Source organism: Vicugna pacos, chromosome 15 (genome assembly GCF_048564905.1).
Source record: "Vicugna pacos chromosome 15, VicPac4, whole genome shotgun sequence".
NCBI lineage: Eukaryota > Metazoa > Chordata > Mammalia > Artiodactyla > Camelidae > Vicugna > Vicugna pacos.
Genome location: NC_133001.1, coordinates 22,699,692 through 22,720,051, shown reverse-complemented (window position 1 = coordinate 22,720,051; position 20,360 = coordinate 22,699,692). Strand labels below are relative to the sequence as shown.

Here is a 20,360-nt window from a genome sequence, read left to right as displayed (position 1 = left end):
ATAGTTCCCTGTGCTATACAGAAGATATTTGTATTTTATTTATTTTCATATATAGTAAACATTTGCAAATCTCAAACTCCCAAATTTATCCCTCCCCACCCCCATTTACTATGTCTGCAAGTCTGTTTCTGTTTTGTAGATGAGTTAATTAATGTCTTCTTTTTTCTTTTCTTTTTTTTTTCAGATTTCACATATGAGTGATCTCATATGGTATTTTTCTTCGTCTTTCTTGCTTCCTTCACTTAGAATGACGATCTCCAGGTCCACCCATGTTGCCGTAAGTGACATTATCTTATTTTTTATCACTGGGTAGTATATTGTGTAAATATACCATAACTTCTTTATTCAGTCATTTATTGATGGACATTTGGGTTGCTTCTGTGTCTTAGCTATTGTATATTGTGCTGCTATGAATATTGGGGTATATGTATCTCTTCAAATTTAAGTTCCCTTCGGATAGATGTCCAGGAGTTGGGATAGCTGGGTCATACGGTAAGTCTATTTTTCGTTTTTTGAGGAATCTCCATACTGTTTTCCATAGTGGCTGCACCGAACTACATTCCCACCAGCAGTGTAGGAGGGTTCCCCTTTCTCCACAGCCTCTCCAGCATTTATCGTTTGTGGACTTTTTAACGATGGCCACTCTGACTGGTGTGAGGTCGATTATTTTTAACAGCAATGGAATATGATTGATTTTAAAGCCTTTCTTCAATGAGGTTAAGTAAGTTTGAAAAAAAATGATGGTTGTCATTCTCATTTTTATTTTATTGCCTCCTAGTCTTTTGAATGTTTGCTCTGGTCAGAATGTCCTGTATAGCTAAAGCTTCTCTTGCAATTCATTGTGACATCTCTCCCTCCAATATCTACATACACGTATGAGAAGCAGAGGTACCAGGTTAAGTGCACTGCAGTCCTAAGGACCCTGTTGCATTCTCTCTTGGGACCCATCAGTTTAACAGGATGTTTAAAAATATGCCTGGGATCCTTTTCCTTTACTAACTCGTGTTTGGTGTAATGCCAATGGTATCAGTTGCTTATAGAACATGAATTTCGAATGTAGTTTACAATTTCTGTCTACTGAAGACTTGTTTTGCATGCTTTTGTCAATGGACTGCTACAATCTGGGGTCATTATTCAGTGTGGATTGTGGTTGTTTTACTTTGGGTTTTCCCAGTAGAAGTCATTGTGACAAGGATTCTAATATAATAATTTATCTGGGTGTCCCCAGAAAACACCACTGGGGGAGAAGGGGGATACATGAAACAACATAAGATGGCATCATTTTTCATCCACAAAGTTACTACTCGAGTTTAATCCTACTGGGGGATCCTGGGAGTCAGTGCAGAACAGGATCCAGTTATCTCACGTGAGGGTGATGCAGCTGGAGCACTTATCCACTGAATCCCTTCCTGTCACTTGTCCTGAGCTCATTCCAAGGGCAGTAACTCTGTGCCTGTGGGTCTGCTCCCACCACTGAAAAAAATCCTTCAGGCAGAAAGGCTCATTTGTTCCCGACAAACTGTTTTCGAGCAGGTAGAAATGGGTGTCAGCGCGCAGACTGTGCATGCCTGCCTCGGTGGCACATCCCTCTGTCTGGAGACTAGTTTAAATCAGAAATCTCAAAGCAGAGACTGATTTGGAGTTGTGATTGGATGCTGCTCTAGAGATGACCTGTGTCTCTCACAGAATGTCTGTGGGAATCAGGGATAAGGAACATTGACAGCAGCACATCGGAAGACAAAATAAAAAAAACAGTGTTCAAACAGGTTAGAAAACTGTTGGCTTAAACTAGCTTAAACAACTTAAAGGATCATGCCCTAATAAACTCAGTAGATTTCCAAGAGCAGCTTTTTTCCAAACTTAAGTGATCTGCAGCATTTCCCTAACTTAACCACAGAACACTCTTTTTATGGCCCACCTCTTTGGTATTCCATGAAACACACTTTGAAAAATGCTGACCTAACCCATCCTCTCGTGTTACAGCTGAAGTGATTGGAAGGTCAGAGGCCCTGTGAGTGGTCAGGGCCGCGCAGGCGATTAGTGGCTAAGCTGGGCCCGAGCCCAGTGCTCTTCCTTCTACCCTGCTGCCTCTCATTTCAGTTCAAGAAGCCCCTGGTGACCTAAAGCTCCTGTTTCTTGAGCTATTTTCAGTTGGGATCTTAGAGGGTAATGATTGCCTCTGGATGTCAAGGGGACCTGTGGCCTTTGGGTGAAAGCGAGTTCGGGAAGCCCACCTGGCACACTTCTCGAAACACAGAGCCGTGTGTGTCTGGGGTTGGCGTGCTTCCTCCTCGCGGTGCTTCAAATGGTGCATTTTCCTGCTGGAAGAAAGGCAATGATAGAAACTGTCTGTTAGAATGATTTGATAAGATTGGAACCTCCTGGGGAGGTTGTTCCTTTTCCCTGATGAAACTAGGAGCCGGGTACCCACTGGCAGCTCCCCGTGGTCGGCTCTTTGCTTCAAAGTGCGAGTCCAGAAGGACGCAGGCCCTGCTCGGCCTTTTCTAATAAGGGATACACAGGCCAGACAGGCTGGAGTGTGGTCAGTATTTCCTCAGGGGACGTAATCGACCCCAGACAGGGATTTTAAAGGAATGAGAAGATTTCCACTGGTCCTCTCTTTCTTCCTTATCAACAGTAAGAGCTCTCATATATTTGGGGCACTTTCTTGTGGTAGGGATTGTACTTGGCACTTTATTTAATTTAGTTCATTTAATCATCACAACAGTAATGTGAAGAAAATACTATTATTTTGCCCCCACCTTTTTGTGAGCAAACTGAGGCTCAGAGAAGCTGTTCAACTTGCCCACAGCCTCCAGCAGGGAGCAGGAGATTCCATTCTGGAAACGGAAGCCCAGGCAGTTTTAGCTCATACGCTCCTCTGCCTGGAGACTGCCTTCATCCATACTCATTAGTGTCACATTCTCAATAAGAAGACAATAAATCAAGAGAAAAGGAAGCAAATCCAGTTGGTAAACCTGATGGAAATTAAAAGTGGTTAGTGATGTGAACAAGTTATCCCTTGTAAGAGAGCCAAACCCCTCACTCCCAAATTATACGACGCTGCCCCTGAGAAAGACACTGCAGTTTGATTTGCCAGGTGAAAATTAACATGACTGCACTGCATTCTCCTTCACAGACGGAAACTGAACCCCGTAACACAGAGTACATAGCCTCTGCTTACTGTCCTAGGGAAGAGCAGTGCTGAGATGCAGCTTTTCAATGGCTGTTCTTTAAAAATAAAAAACAAAGCTGTACCCACACAAGCTTTAACCTGAACAAGTAGAGCCAATGTTATTAAAATATGAAGCCATATGTTTGGAGGCAAGAGAAATAAGAGGACAATAAATCAGACTTTCAGGCTTGCACAGATAGCTGAAGGATAAAGCATTTGGTATTGACTGTGTGCCTTAGATGCCCTGATTGTGCTGGGCACAGTTTCAATCAGTGAGTAATAGATGGATAGTGGACACTGGGATAAAAAGGAGGGACAGAGAATAATTTTTATAGAGTGTAACAGTTTCACAAAACTCAAGCAGAAGCTATGAGAGTTCTTAGAGAAAGGGTAAGATAAACGGCAACTTTGTGGTATTCTTAACCATAAATGATACTCTCCTGAAAACTGAGGACAGAATGGGGCTCAATAAATGTCATGACAATAAATAACTTTGCCCTGGTTCTTTGGCTGCCTGGGGAGCAAATGAGTCAATGTGAGGTGTCCTCTTAAGACTCCCACTGTGCCTTCTGCCTAATAGATTCAACAGATGAAGCTTAATGATTGGGCACTGGGCCCTCAGAGGGCGAGCTAGGAGGGGGAGGTTTTGCCCTATCCCCGGGACATTCACATTTTTGAGGTGAGAAGAGGATGTCTGACTATCAGGAAGTTGGTGATGCTGCAGTAGAGTGTAGGGGAGGGACAGTCATGGAAATGTATTTCAAACTCGGACTTTGTACATAACTGAAAGGCATTGCTTGTGGTGAGTGGGTTGTGCAAGGGGACTGAGGTCAGCCAGTGATAACTGAGGAAGGAAGTTTTGGACCAGAGAAGAGTGGGTGAAATGGAACAGATGGAGGCTGTATTAGGCACTGAGGTCACAGCTGCCCTAAGGAGAGAAGTTGGCATGAATTATGTTGCCACATTGTAAGTGCAGATATGTGATTGCTTAGCAAATTAAAGAGGTAATGAACGAAGGCTGGATTGGAAGGTGGTAAGTTGAAGTTGCCAGTTATCATATGTCATTTAATCATACTGACATTTCACAGGCAGGAAGATAATGTGATCAAGAGACAGCATATATTAATGCAAAGAGCAAATGAATTGAAGTGAGGCACAGCTGACGGTTTACTCCATAGTAACTTTGAAAATGGGCAAATGATTTATCCCCACTGTGTCAATTCCCCCCCTCATTTTTAAGTGATGATTTGTATAATATGTAAAATAACACAAGAATTACTCTGAACTCAGTGCAACTATTACTACCACTAAAGTTAATAATTATAAGTAGAAGCTGTTATTATTAAAGTAGAACTGTTTTTAATGAAAGAGAAGGGAATCACATTTGACGGTATGGAAGACGTAATGACAGCATATGAAACATCATATCAAGGGTGAGACTTACTGGGGAGAACGCAGAGGTTAAGGGCCTGAGCTGTGAATTTTGATAGATCTGTGACTATTTTTCACTCACTAGCTGCATGATATTAATGTACACCTAACTTTCTTATCTGTAAAATGAGAATGATTATAGTGGCGTTAGGTCTTAAGTTGGATAATACGAAAACACTCAGTGGATGGTGGAACATGTACTTGTCTTGTGACCCGCTTTCATGAATATCAGTCTATGGAGGATAAAAAGAAATGGCCTGAAGCAGATAGAGAGTGGAGTACAGAAGAGGCACATCTACTGACAGTAACCAGAGGATCAAGAAGATGTGCAGCAACCAGAGCCAGAGTAAATATGGGAAACAGGGTCAGACTGGTGCCATGTCATGAAGACATGAAGCATCAGGTGTGTGACCACCTCTTATGTTTCCCTTCAAGAGGAAGTTAGTTGAGGCAAGTCTGTGAAGATAGAAACCCACACATGGAAGATTACTTCACAAGTCTCTCCAGGACCCAGAGGGCCCAAGTCTCTTCTAAAATAGCTCTCAGTAATTCCCACCTCTTGGTATTCACACTTTATAATCTTCTCATCTTGATTGTGGGCTGGACTTAGTGATGCGCCTCTAACGTACAGAATGTTGTAAAAGTAATAGAATGTCACAAGATGTGGTTACAAAACTCAGACTTCTGAGAGGTGCTCTGGCCCTTTTAGTAGGCTTGTCCTTATGAAGCCAGCTGCCTTATTGTGAACTGCCCATAGGACCTGCTTTATGATCACAAATCCAGTGTCTTATGTGGTAAAACTGCTTCAAATTTGGAGTAAATAAAATACCATAATGATTTTAGAATCTTAGGTTGTGAAGCATATGTTAAAAGTTAACATAAAAGTAAGGGGTCGAGTAGCATTTTTTTTTTGATATCTCTAAAAGTTTGACTTAGCATTATCCATTCCAATGGGCAGCTGTAAACACATAATAAGCTAATGTATATTGAGGTGCATGATACAGGCTACTAGCTTTTTTTCCCCATAATGTTCAGATTTCATAATGTTTTTTATTATATTCACATCTTACTGTTCAGATTTTTTAAAATAGCATTTTACCAGAAGTCAAAAGGATTTCTGTGCTTAAAACCAACTCTAGTTCTCTTGTCTCTACCACAGTTTGCCTTGACAGGCTGCAAAATAGACCAAGCAATATTTATAGTACCCCAAACTAGACAGTAAAGGGGAAAAATAACTTCACTAGGCTGAAGAATTTCCCAATTTAAACTTCCATTAAAAGGATAAAATACCCCCAAATTCTTATAGATTATGTATATTCATTTCTTTCTTGTTTTTTTCCCCATGTTAAATGCAATTCTACTTTTTTGGAATACAAAAAAAAAAAAAAGAAAAGAAATATTTAAAAAGATGGTTCATGTTAGCTACTATTTTGATCCTTTAGGAAGTCAAATTTTATTTGGTAAGAAAGAGGAAAAGACCCTCAGCATTGCCCACGGAATGTGTATCAGGGGTCAGTGTTGAATAGGACTTACCAAGTGGAGGACTGTGACCTGGAAGGAAGTCACGAAGACAGTAGCTCTCCACTTATCTGGGGGCTAAAAGTAGCCAGCCTGTTTTGTTGAATAGATATTAATTCAGAGCTGTACCAACACTGTTCTAGGGGCTTGCGTTAGACCACTGAACAAAATGAAGACTCTGGTCCTCATAACACCTCTGGTGGAGCTGACATTAAACACAAAACATAATAAGTAACCAATCACATGGTATTAGAAGCAGTATTACAATTTAGCAGGTAATTTGGGCATGTCTTGTGTTGCCTTTTAAGCTAAATTTAGAGCTACCGAGAGTTCTCTCCGTGACACTCTTTTTTTTCCCCCCAAGTATGCTTTTTATTTTGTATTGAGTTACAGTCACCATAAAATTTTATATTACTTTCAGGTATATAACACAGTGAGTGAGTCAATATTTATATATACTATGAAATAATCACCATGATAAGCCTAGTTACCATCTGGAACCTCACAAAGTTATTACAATGTTATTGACTATATTCCTTATGCTGTAAATTACATCCCCATGACTTACTTATTTTATAACTGGAAGTTTGTGTCTTTTAATCTTTCACCCATTTCATCCATCCCCCCACTCCTCTCAACTCTGGCAACCACTACTTTGCTCTCTGTATCTGTAAGTCCATTTCTGTTTTGTATTATTTCTTCATTTGTTTTGTGTTTTAGATACCATGCATAAGCGAAGTCATGTGGTATTCGTCTTTCTATGCCTTATTTCACTTAGCATAATATCCTCTCGATCCATCCATGTTGTCACAAAGGGCAAGATGTCATTCTTCTAATGGCTGAGCTTAACTGTGTCGAAGAAGTATCTCCTACTCTTCTCAGGGTAGCTACAATGAAGACAGAAGTATGTTGACCTGCTCACTTACTTTCTGTATAAGTCCAGGATAATGTATGTTGGTTATATTTACAATTAAAGGAAGTTGCATGCAGGTTTCTATTAGAGGTAGTTCTTAATTTTGACGTCTTTCAAGAAATCTTTCAAGGGTCTATTGCTGCTGTTGTATGTCCTAATTATTCTGAAAAGCACTGAGACAGATGCTACAGATGAGGACTTCATGCTCATCTTATCACGTGTATATGGGTTGTGCTGAAAATCTCAAATGTGTTCAGAAGATGCTTAATTTCCCACTTAAGAAGATGGAAATTATTTTATTGTGAAATACAGAAGGACATAATATAAATGAGCAGCAGGGGTTAGGTCAGTCCGGGAAGTGAAGGATCTTCACTGGAGGAGCAATGGGACCATATTTGAATTTTTGTCATAATGATTATTCTTACTCCAGCAACAGAGCATTGTTACTCTACAGTTTTTTTAACTTTTTTTTTTATTGAGTTATAGTCATTTTACAGTGTTGTGTCAAATTCCAGTGTAGAGCACAATTTGTCAGTTATACATGAACATACATATATTCATTGTCACTTTTTTTTCACTGTGAGCTACCATAAGATCTTGTATGTATTTCCCTGTGCTATACAGGATAATCTTGTTTATCTATTCTACATATGCCTGTCAGTATCTACAGATTTTGAAATCTCAATGTGTCCCTTCCCACCCCCTCCCTCTTTGGAAACCACAAGTTTGTATTGTGTGTCTGTGAGTCTGTTTCTGTTTTGTATTTATGTGGTTTTTTTTTTTTAAGATTCCACATATAAGCAATTTCATATGGTATTTTTTCTTTCTCTTTCTGGCTTACTTCACTCAGAATGACATTCTCCAGTAACATCCATGTTGCTGCAAATGGCATGAGGTTGTTGGTTTTTATGGCTGAATAGAATTCCATTGTATAAATATACCACATCTTCTTTATACAGTCATCTGTCAGTGGACAGTTAGGTTGCTTCCACGTCTTGGCTATTGTAAATAGTGCTGCTATGAACATTGGGGTGCAGGTGTCTTTTTAAAGTAGGGCTCCTTCTGGATATATATACTCTACAGTTTTGATGCAGTAAATAGCTAAGATGAAGCTTGGGTCTTCCTCCCTGGTCTGTTTAATAGATAACTGCAAGGTGGAAAAATAAAATCTTTTTTTTTTCTAAAATGAAAGCTATTTTCAGCTACCGATTGTGTAGCACACTAAAAGGATAGCATTATGTGGATAAGGTAAAGTACCGCACCTCTCCAGTAAATGGACACTTATCCTATGCAGCTATGAAAAGGTAATTGGAGTCCAAAGTGTAAAATATAATGGAAGGTTATTGAGGCATTTGGAAGAGGTTGGGCTGGATTTTTGTACTACACCTGTGGTGACATTCTTTATAGCTGTGAATCTTTTGTGTAGTTGGCTTTTAGAATTTAATGAGCCTCGAGTTAGAAAATTTGGAAATGATTTGTTCCCTCTCAGACATCCAAAGGTGGTCTCTCTCTGACTCCCAGAGAAACTGATGTCAATAAACGGGAACCACGTTAGTGTTAGTTTGATCATTTTTCAGTTTTAGGGTTAAAAAAAAACCAATACATAGTCTCTGACTTTGGTATTTTTTCTTATATAGTAGGATCTGGACTTTTAAACCTGGGGGTGCTGGACAGCTCTGATGAAAAAGTCAAAGAGTTTCGTCCATGAACCCAGGCCTTCCAACCCCTCAGCTTATGAAGTGAGTTGTACTTTCACAAGGCCTAAATCACAAGCTTTACTTTAATGGTTGCTCTCCAGGTGGAGAGGGTTCCCTGCTTCAGTGCAATCAAGGAGTGTATTAATTTGTTATTTCTTTTAAGTCACACAGTATTCTGAGAGAAAGACCATAGCTAGTGAATTCCTTTCAGTTTCCTTCTGTCTGTTTGCAAAGGTACCTGAATCACTTTCCATCCCTGTGTCATTCCCTTCATCTCAGGAAGAGGGAAGGCAGCGACATGACCAGCGTTGACATGCACTGAGCTGTACTCTGGGCTCCAGACGTGTGTCATCTCTACTTGATTCCAAGTTCAGCATAAGCTGAACATAACAATATTTTTTTCTTTCTATTATAACTGTGACACATGATCACTGATAAGAATTTAGACATACAGAAATTACAAAAAAGAAAAAAATCAATTTTCTCTGAAACCCAGAACCTACTTGTGCTCTTGACACAAACACTCCACATTCTTCTGAGACGTAAATTAGCCTCTTTTCTATTGTCTTATTTTCTTCACTTTTTCCCCTCAGTCTATAGTTGTTCTCGGATCTCCCCAATACTAGCAGCAGTTTTTCTGATTTTCCTCTCTTTTGTTAATTCTGAATTTCTCCTCCTTACCCTGTATTACCAAACATTTGGAGATTGTTATGAACGCTTATCTTTAACACTCCTGATTCATGTCCCAGCAGAGTACGCTAGTCACCATTTTCAGACTTAATGAAAAAGCCTGCATCTCTGAGGACGTCCCTGAAAGCAGAATCAGCGCCAACACCTACCAATATCTGAACTCCATTTATGAAGAGAGAAGAAAAATCTATTTATTTGAGTTACTATTAGTGGGAAGTGTGTAATTTGTAGCCAAAGGTATCCCTTCATGATACGTTTCTTTTCCTTTGTCCATCATCTTCCACCACTAAATGTTCCTCATATTTACTCTATTTTTCTTAGAATGATGACTTCTTAATCCAATTAGTAGCCTAAACTTTTCACTGAATATGAATTCATTCTTCTCCTTCAACCTGAACAACAGTTTTGTCCCCAGATACGTTTAGGCTTTCTCTGCTTCTGTTCCCACTGTCACTTGTAAAATCTCAGTTGGACAATTGCAGTCATGTTCCCTCTGGTAATTTACCTTCAGTGTTCTTCCTTCACCCAAATCATGTTCTTTTCCAGTGATCCTCAAACTTCCTGTCAAGATACAACTACATTATGCTCAGCTGAGAAATGTCTCGTATTTTTTGTGTCCACTAACAAAGCTGAACAGTCTTTGAATGATTTACATGCTTTATATAATAAAGAAGATGCTAGAATAATTCTTTAATGTTGTTTTGCTTAAGCAATATTCATTGTAATTTTTTTGAGAGCTAGGGAAAGGGGTTACGTTTAACTACATGGTAGTAATTGTTTAAGATATTCCCAAGTTTTTTTGTTTTTTGTTTTTTCTTTCAGGTAAATATCTCCCATGTGTGTCAGGGCAGGAAACATAGATTGAGGACCATTGTATTAAAGTCTATTTTCTTAGCGTGGCAGAAAAAGCTTTGCGTGACCCCTTTCCTCTATCTGTGGCTACATCCTCTTACTGCATAACTCTGCCCACACCCCTTCGCCAGTCTCTTAACATCTGGAACTACTCATCTTTCCACCCGCACAAGCATTCTTTCATATTTCTTTGCTTTGAATACTATGTTTTATTATAGTACTTAACATCCTATGTTGTAACTATAGTTATCCCACAATGTCAGGTTCACTTGAGGCAGTGTCTTTATTTTTACGTAACATTTTTGTCAACAAAGAGATCGTTGGTTTCAGACAAAATTGTTCTGTATTCTTTTATGTGATGGTCAGTCAGGCATGGCCACAAGAGAAGATACAGGAGAAGTTCAGGAAGAAGACAAGGTTTATGACACTCGCAGGTCCTAGAGACCAGAGCTGTGGCCATGTAAGAGAGACCCAGGGCGGGCAAGAGGCAGAAGGGGCAGGGCTGAGGAGGAACCTCAGCCTTTGCCTGGGCTTCTGCAGGGAAGGTGAGGTAGGCCAACGTAAATAATTTAGCATGGGCTAGTCTAAAGACTTTCAGCAGGCTCCAAGCTGTAGGGGATAGTTCTCGGCTGCCTAGAACCTGGCTCTGGGATGATGAGGGCAGAGAGAAGAATAGTGCTTCCTGGATGGACCAGCCAGTTAAAGGAAGTAGGGCTCCGTATTGGTTGGTTTGCTCATCCAAGGCATGTTCTAGACCGAGCCCTTTGCTATTTCTAAGAATTGGCTAGTCCCAGGAGGGGCAGTCTCTCCCCAGCCAGAAGAGTCAAAACATCAATATATATGAAAGATAAAAAATAGAAACAATACCTAAATGAATTATCCTATGCAAATAATTAGAAAAAGGAAATGGAAGTTGGGACTAGGAGTAATGGAGGGTGCAGAGAAAGTAGAAGCTTTCCATTGAAGTCTGGGAGAGGAACGTAAAGACAGCTCAGGAACATTGTTAGCGTGAACTAGTATTTCTGTCAGTAACTGAAAGCTGGGATGCTGGTAAAAGAGGCTGACGTTTTGATGCTGCATCTCTAGAATCAGGGCTACTTTGTAGGGAGTGGTCTGAGTAAATAATTCTACATATTAGAACCACAGTGAAAGTAAACATTTAGCTAGGAAACAAGACTGAAAAAAAATTCTCTTGGAATTATTCTATGTTTTTAACCTTTCTCCAGTTATCTGTTGATGGACATTTAGGCTGTTTCTATGTCTTGGCTATTGTAAACACTGCTGCTATGAACATTGGGGTGCAGGTGTCATTTTGAAGTGGGGTTCCTTTCAAACATAACAATGGATAGCAGGCCCTGGTTTCTTCCATGGAGAGGAATTGGGGGTGGGAGGGGGGTCAATCCTATTGTTGCTGGACTTGGTCTGTACTGTGGAGCGTGTCCAAGGGTGGAAAAGGTTGATCTCAGTGAAAGGGGTAGGGAAGACACACAAAATAGGAAGCCTTATGGAATAAAAGGATCAGAGGAGGCACCAAAGTGGGGCTATTCAGGACCCACAGACTATTTCGCACTGTGACAACGTAACTTGAGTTTTAGGACCAATTTCAGGGAAAGAAGCAACTTTATTTTATAGACTCTGATGTGTCATATATACTTACAGAGTACTATTCTCTCTTAACCCCGCACATCAAAGTGAGAGCTCTATTATTTGTGTCCAGAGAGCATGCAAGGAGCACAAAGTCTGGTACCAACAAATACAGCACCCTCTGTAGCTGCCGAAACATTTGAGGATCGGCCTATTGATTTACCATTTAGGGTGAATGTAGGAGCTAGGAAAGGGATAGGACGGATAGCCCAGGAGACTGAGGCTTTTGATTTATTGACAGAACAGGTGTAGTCCTCTGGCTACTCTCAAAGTAACACTTTAGAAATTAGACTTTGTTTCCATTCTGGAGAACCTTGAATACAGGTGAGGATGCTACCTGCTCAAATCCTAGAATCAAGCAAGGGCAGGAGTCAGGAATAGCCTGCCGTTAATGATGAGTGAAGTTTGCTCTGCTACTTGCTTAGCTTTGAGATACATGTTTTCTAACCAACCGAGGGAAACAAATTTCTATCATAATTCTAGTAAAATGAAATGGTGCTTTTTTATGGGTAAGTTTCTGGCAACAAAAGTTCATATGATATGTGTATGGTAATGACTTCAGGAAAGGAGTGCAATTTGTGTCTTTTAAATATTTGAAAGTTTAAACTTCACAATTACAAATGTATCTAATGTTAAGGGCTTTCACAAAAAGAGCATTATTGTTGTATCTTTGGTAAAGAATGCAGCTCTCCTAGACACATTAAAAGTAACCACTGCTCATAACCTCCATGGAATTTTCCTGTAACCCTGTGTGTTCTTTCCAACATTGATGTCCCAAAGGTAGGCTAACACACAGGTCACAGGCTCTGGTATGAGACTGCCTGACTTTTAGTCTTGGCTTGACCTATGCTGACTAGGAAGTTAAGTTATCCCTACCCCAGTTTCCTCATTTGTAAAATGTGGCTGATAATGTTACCTCCTCTTAGGACTACTGGCAAAATGAAATTAGTTAATAGCTACAAAGTGCTGAGAACAGTACTTGGTCCATAACAGAGTAATCTACAGACATCCATTGCAATTATTATTTCTTTAGAATTATTTTGGACGTCCCTAAGTAAAATCATTTGGATTGGAGTTCCCCAGCAGACTGATTCAGTAGCAGTAAGAGGTAAAGTGGTAAGATACACACTTGAATTTGAACTCCATCCTGGGGCCAAGAAGGGTTGGTGAAGAGGTCAGTTTCCCCAAAAGCAGTGGGAATGAAATGCCCCTAAGAATGGATGTTGGCTAAAAGACCGATTTCTCCTACCTTTAGAATGTCAAACTTGCTGTCTAACTTCTTGCTACTCTTTTAAGCATTAGCTTCTATTTTATAATATTTTAAAATTATCTGGTCATCTAGTCCATTCTTAGTACATGTCCTGTTTTTGAAATGACTATTTTGTGTGATACTGACTCACACAACTGGCTCTTTCTTTTGATCCAAATGGTTTTCTTCTTATACATGTAAAATCAATCTTCCACAGACCAATGTGTTCACCCTATCCTTCCAAGCCAGCCCTGTGCCACTGTAATTGCCATTTTGAAATAGCCCTGAGTAAGTGGACTTGTAAAATTGCAGTCTTCTACATTAACCAGGCAGAAAAATGGCTTTGTATTTCTGTGGAAGAAAGAGAAAAAATTTCTTGGCTAATCTTTAATGTACTGAACTGTCACTTTGTTACCTACATCTGGTATTTCTATTATTTGGGAAATGTTTCAGATCAAACTGGCATCTGTGTGTGTGTGTGTGTGTGTGAGAGAGAGAGAGAGAGAGAGAGAGAGAGAGAGAGACTTAAATTTCTCAGAACGAGGCAGGAATCGTCTCTGCAACAACATACATCCATCTTTGAGGAGGAAAACAACTAGGTCCATTAAGCCAGCACGGACAGTCACTCACAACTCTCTATTCATTTGATGTCAAGGTGTGGATACATGTTTACTCCATTAGGTTCTACCTTGCATTGAAATTGAAACAATCTAGCACAGCATCAGTTTCCAGTAGTCCTGTGTTTCTGATCTGGGCAGAGGTGGATTTTCCTTCATGAACTCATTTAAAGTTCTTGAAATTTTCTATAAAGTTATGATTGCGTCAATAACAATTTCCTGACCCTGCAATATATCTTTATATTTGTATGCCAGAATTTTGAAAGTAGTATGGCTGTTTTATGTTTTCCTGAATACCAGGAAATATTATTTAAGCCTTCTCAGTGACTACTGGAGTAGTAGATCTTAACGTTATTATATGCGTGCATTCCAAGAGAGACAGCAAAAGGGCTCATGTTTCTCAGAGGTGTGTTCATTTTGACAGATTTTCTTTTCTAAAGATGGTTGTAATAATATGTCCCACCCACATGCTCTGCTGCAATGTGACCTTTTCCCTCCCCCATCGAAAACTGGAGTTGATCTCTCTACCCCACTGAATCTGGTGGGCCCTATCATTGCTTTGACTAGTAGGCAATGACAGAAGTCAGCGCTAACTTATCTATCAGGTACAGTTAGCAGAGTGTCTAGGGCCCATGACACTTTTAGGGACCCATAACAAATGTTTTCATTTCTCTTAAAATCACAAGTTTAAAAAAATGAACATTTAGGTGTAAGAAAATGGTTGAACATATGTTTATCTTTCTATCAACACTGTCAAAGTATAATTATATATATATAAAATTTATGTATTTGTCTTTTTGTTTAATGGAGGAAGGCATTCATGACAGCCAAAGTGCCTAGGGCTCATGAACGTCAGAATTCAGCCCTGGCGTAAGTGATACAACGCTAACTCTTAGTGGGCCAGGCAGCTTCTGCTTCCCGCCTCTGGGACATTCCCGCTCACAATCCAGCCACCAGGCTGTGATCATTCCAGGCTCGGTGGAAGGGTCAGTAACAGCTGCCCCTGAGCTCTCAGACATCAGCTGGTGTTAACTATCGGCCACGTGAGAGAGCTATTACGGTTGTGCAGCCTAGTCGAGGCTTCAGGTGACTTCAGTCTAACTATTACTTGAGTGCACTTGCATGGGAGACATCCAGCGAGGTCTGCCCAGCTCACCCTGGTCAACCCCAAGTACCGCATAAAGCAATCACTAAGGGCTGCTGTAAGCCACTGACTTTTAGGGTGGTTTGCTAGGTGACAACAGATAACTGAAACCTTGATTCATTCATTTGTGCACAATTTATCGAGCATTTTATAATGCATTATTTGGGATACTATGATACAATATCAATGTAATGTGTAATGAGGACTCTTGATGATCATGTCTAGATCAACTGTTTCTTTAAAGCCTTGGAGGGTGGGGAAAACAGGAATCAAGGTGAAAGTTAACTAAACTCAAAAAGAAGTTGTAAGATTATTTTGAAGCACAGAGAAATGTTACTGATAACAAGTGTTGAAATTCATTAAAAGGAAACTCTTTATTATTTATAAAGCCGTATTTGTAGGATAAAATATTTCTTTTTTCAATACAATTATTCAAACCCTAGCTCCACGATCTTCTAGCTGCATGATCATGATCACATATTTTAAAGGTTCTGTGCTTCATTCATTTCGAGCTTGTTTGGTCATTGTGAGAATTAGATGAATCAGTGCATGTAAAGCTCTTAGAACAGTGCCTGGGATATGTGTGTGCATGTGTGTATCAGTCATTTAATAAATGCTAGCTATTTGTACATATATTTATACTCATAGGCATGTTAGTAGTGTCTAGAACAAACTGGACTTGATGGACGGCAAGCATGAATCTACTCCCTTATCCTCCTGCCACAGCTTTCAACCATGACATATTAAATCTCCCTTTCAGAGGTTGTTTTTTTCCCTGAGCCCTTTTTCAGAGACAAAGGACGTTATTACAGCACAGCAGTTAGCACGAGCTTCATGTCTGTGTTGCTACCCTCCAACCCAGCTCCCGGGGGGTGAGGTAGAGTGGTCCAGGTGGACGCTGCTCACAAGGTGGGCTTAGTTCCAGCCGAGGAACCCCAAGCTGAGGGAACACCAATCTTTCGTCAGGGGCTACAAACAAACCTGCCTGACCTTTGCTCTGCAGCAAAGGATTATCTAGTATTTATTGAGTACCTCCCATGTGCTAGGCACTGCAAGACCCCAGAGGAGTCATTTTACACAGAGTAAGTAATTTAATCCTCCATGCAAACAAAACTATGAAGTGGGGGTTGGAGATACTCAGGAAAGATACATAACTTCTTCAAAGTTACAGAGCTATGGAGGATAAATCTAGAATTTGGTCCAATTTGACCTGATTTTGTTTATCTGGCATCATTTAACTCTGTCTTGCTATATACGGAAAAAAAGTAACAAAGAAACCTCCACGAAGCCCACCAATTAAAAAATTATGGTGGCCTCACTTGTTTAAAGAAAGTTGGTAAGGCATTTTGGATTTATGTAGCTCTGAGGTAAAGGAAGATGGAGGGTCAGCTTACCGAAGGTCGTTGCTGTCCTCGGGGGAAGCAGGCTCAGTGCTGAGATACAGCAGGTGGCTTCAGCTGCATCTCTCCATCCCTGGTCTTGTCCTCTTGTTTTGTTCTTTGGCCCCTCATGGGTAGACAGAAAGCCCTCAAGAAGAGGAAACTTGCAGGCCTATCCAGTGCACACTGCATCAGCCAGACCCTTGATCATTCCATGTTTTACCCTAGATTGGGCCCCCTTGAGCTGATAGAACAATAAGAGCAAACACTCACAGGAGTTGTGCTGTGCGCCAGGCGTGGTTCTATGCAGTCTATGTATCTTTACCTCATGTAATACAAGAACTTCCAAAATAGGTACTATTATTATCCTCATGTTTCAGATGAGGAAACTGAGCTAGGAGAGGTTAAGTAACTTTCCTGAGGTCGCATAATTAGTTCAGTGGTACGGATAGGAATTAAACCTGGGCAGTCTGGTTCATAGTCTGTGCTCCTAAGCATTATATTACTGGTCTCAAGGAAGCAGTTTCAGTGTTTCTTTTATGTTCTCTCTTAAGAGGTGCTAGGCAGGATCTCAAGAGCTTGTGTTGCTGGCTTATCTCCCTGTCCCACCCCCAGAAACATTTTTGACTTTAAGTCAACAATTTTTACCACAGAAAGATGAAATTCAGTTCAAGAACTTATGTGTCACTTTCAGAATTTTTCCTTGGTTTTTGGATTGCTTGATTTAAGAGTTTACAAAGCAGTTATTCCAGTATCCCTCTTAAGCTCAGCCTTCGTGACTGATTTATTTAACATTATATACCTTGGAGAAGAAACAGACATGAGTAGAAGATTAATCAAGCCAAATGCAGTGTCATTGATTCTGTTGTCAACTTGCAGGCCCCACAAAGTTTTAAGGTCATTGACATGCCCATCACCTCAATGGGGATGGGAAATAAAAGATTTTCCAGGCTATGTAAAACATACATGGTAAAACAAGATATCTTGCCATTCAAGGATGACTCCAAACTGTTCTAGATACACAGAACGAATCCCTGGAATCATGTTTTCATTAATTTTATGGAAAGGTTTATCTGAACATTATTGAAATATATAAAATATTTGAGGAAAATGTTCATGATCACTTAAGTACCAAAAAGTCTTAAGAAAGGCTATATTATATGAGTTATAAAAGGTCCCAGGAAATTCATTTCCTTTTCAAAGAATAGGCTAACATTTTGATGTGATTAAGTATTTAAGAATTTTTGAACTGAAACACAAATGCTCACCAATTTGCCTTCTTGTTTCCTGCTGGGTCTGGCAACCCTCCTGTTTAACTTGGAGAACATAATAGGCTTTGCCTAACTATCCATTGTGTTATTTCAAGTATCTATTCTTTGGGGAGAAAACTGACTACCTCTTATCATATTCTACTTGGAAAAGGCACTCACGATATTAGTGTATTCAGGAGGAAAAGATAAAGACTTAGACAAAATTGTAGAAGGTAATTTCATGTTCTTTTTTATAGCTATGTAAGGAAATGGGCCAAAATGTGAATAACATAATTACAGAAGTATTTGCCTTAATTGAGGTCTCGACACACACAAAAAACCTATTTTTAAAATTGTTGGTAGCATTATACAAATTGGTCAATATAATGAGCCTGTATTTTGAAACACACACACACACACACACTGTGATGAAGACCCACTGCCCAAAGGTCATAACAGGAAAGACCTAGATGTCCTTAAGGATGCAGGTGAAATGAGGGGAAGGTTGGTCAGGATGGAACAGTGAAGAGACACTCAAGTAGAAATGAAACTAACATCAGATTTCACAGAAAAATAAAAAAACTTCTCTTTCTCCACATTAAAACTGAAGGTAATGACATAGGACTTTCACTCTACTTGAAAATGATACCAACTCTGTTGAAAAAATTGAGCTATGAACTTTTCATTATATTTGAAAGTAGTTGTACAATTTTATGGCAGATGAATTCTGTTATGGTATCTTTTGGTCTCTGGTACAACAAATCCCTTCCACAATAAATCATTTATGACTCCAGAAAACTGCTACGTTTTCCCCTAAATACACTTTTTCCTATGAGATGTTTGTCAAAAAGTCTAACAACTTTAGAAACCTTCAGTTGTGGGATCTATATTACATTTTTGACACAATGAAGTCAATTCTTTAATTCACAGAGGTAGCTTGGTGTCCACATTCCCACGAAGAGCTTGCTTTCTTTGCGGGAAAAGGTTGTTTCCTCCCATGTCCGTGAGAGCAGAAAAGTGACCACTTCCTCCGCCACATCTTCTGCCCCGTGCTCTCAAGGCTGGGGCAGAGGATCTTGGGTTGTTCTTGTGGATCTGTATTCCTACTGTAGTAGCTGACCTTTAGTTACAGGAGAGTAGTCTTCTACTCCATTTTGACAAAAGTGGACAGTGAAAGGTAAACAGGAAAACATTCCTCTCTTTAAGCCAAAATACGCTGTAAAGAAAGTAGCAGGCTAGGAGCAATGTGGTTGAAGCCCCCCCATCTTTTTTTTTTTTTAATTGAAGTACAGTTGACTTACAATGTTGTGTTATGTTCTTGTGTATAGCACAGTGATTCATTTATATATATATATATATACTTTTTCATATTCTTTTCCATTATCATTTATTACAAGATATTGACTATAGTTTCTTGTGCCATACAGCATGACATTGTTGTTTATCTGCTTTATATATATAGTAGTTTGTGTCTGCTAATCCAAGACTCCCAATTTATCCCTCTCTCCACTTTCCCCTTTGGTAATCATAATTTGTTTTCTATGTCTGTGCATCGATTTCTTATCTAAATAAGTTCATTTCTATCATCTTTTAGATTCCACATATAAGTGATATCATATGGTATTTGTCTTTCTCAGTCTGACTTACTTAGTATGATAGTCTTTAGGTCTTACAAATGCTATTATTTGCTACAAATGGCATTATTTCATTCTTTTTTATGGCTGAGTAGTATTCCATTGTGTGTGTGTATGTGTGTATACATATACATATACACACACCACATGGAAGCCCCTATTCTGATAAAATCAGAGAATCAAGGGGTACAAGAATAAGAGTAGCTAATTCAGCACTAGTACAAGAAACCACATCATTTTTATTTCAATCAGTTACTACTTTCACAAGACTTTATTTCAGAGTATCTCAGGCTTGATATTACTGACATTTGGCCTAGGCAGTTTTTGTTGTGGGAACTGTTCTATGCATTGTATAATGTTTAGCAGCATTTTTAGCTATGCCCACTGGATGGATGCCCAGAGCAAGCCCCCACCTCCAGCAGCTGTGACAACTAAAGTGTCTCTAGACGTTGCCAAATGCCTCCTAGGGGTAACATCTGCCCTGGTTGAAACTACTGCTTATTGGAATCTATGCATAAAATCCAGCACATAAACATTTATTGAATAAGTAAATTATCAAGTGAAGGTGATTAAATTGCTTATCTCATTGCCTGCTATATAGCCAAATGCTTAGCAAATAGTAATTCTCCCTCCCAAATCCCAGGTGTGATATCTTGTAACTAAATTTGCCAAGATTAGTTCCAATTCTTGCCTTGGAAGGGTAGTTCATCTAAAATAGATGTTTGTGAATGAAAAATACGTAACAAATTTCCAGTTGACATAGACTATTAAAAATAAAGTTGTCTCTGCTCTCTACTAATACCCCATTGAAATAGTAAATGGGTTTTTTTAAAAGCATAAATTATCCAAAATGGGATGATAATAAAATCTGGGGAAATGAAAGCCAAAAAAAATCTGGTAAGTATTTTAGCCCATCAAAATAATTCTAACTTGGCAATGATGAAATCTGTGAAACACCATGGTTTACACACACAAACACACCCCAAAGCTCCTAAATTCAGGTTCCACTGGAAGTGAGAATAACATACGTGTAATAAAAAAAGAATTGGTCAAAAGTCTGCCTAAAAAGCCTTTAAACATCAGATCTTCCCTCCTTGCCAAAAAGTAACACAACTTTCTTTCTATGACCCTGCATAAGCCTGAAGGTTTATTGTCTAGAAAAGGTAA

The 20,360-nt window shown here is 39.4% G+C and overlaps 1 long non-coding RNA gene across 7 annotated transcripts in view; it reads right to left on the bottom strand.

Annotated features, from left to right (window-relative positions):
• Positions 1-20,360, bottom strand: part of LOC116279403 (uncharacterized) — a 92,872-nt gene that overhangs the window by 23,316 nt on the left and 49,196 nt on the right. For 5 of the 7 annotated variants that reach the window (XR_012059035.1, XR_012059039.1, XR_012059036.1 and 2 more), the window contains one exon: positions 2,235-2,321. This is a non-coding gene — a long non-coding RNA (uncharacterized lncRNA). Of the gene's footprint in view, positions 1-177; positions 1,692-2,234; positions 2,322-18,225; positions 18,776-20,360 lie in introns of those variants that run through there. The other 2 variants (XR_012059037.1, XR_012059038.1) reach the window with 2 other exon arrangements.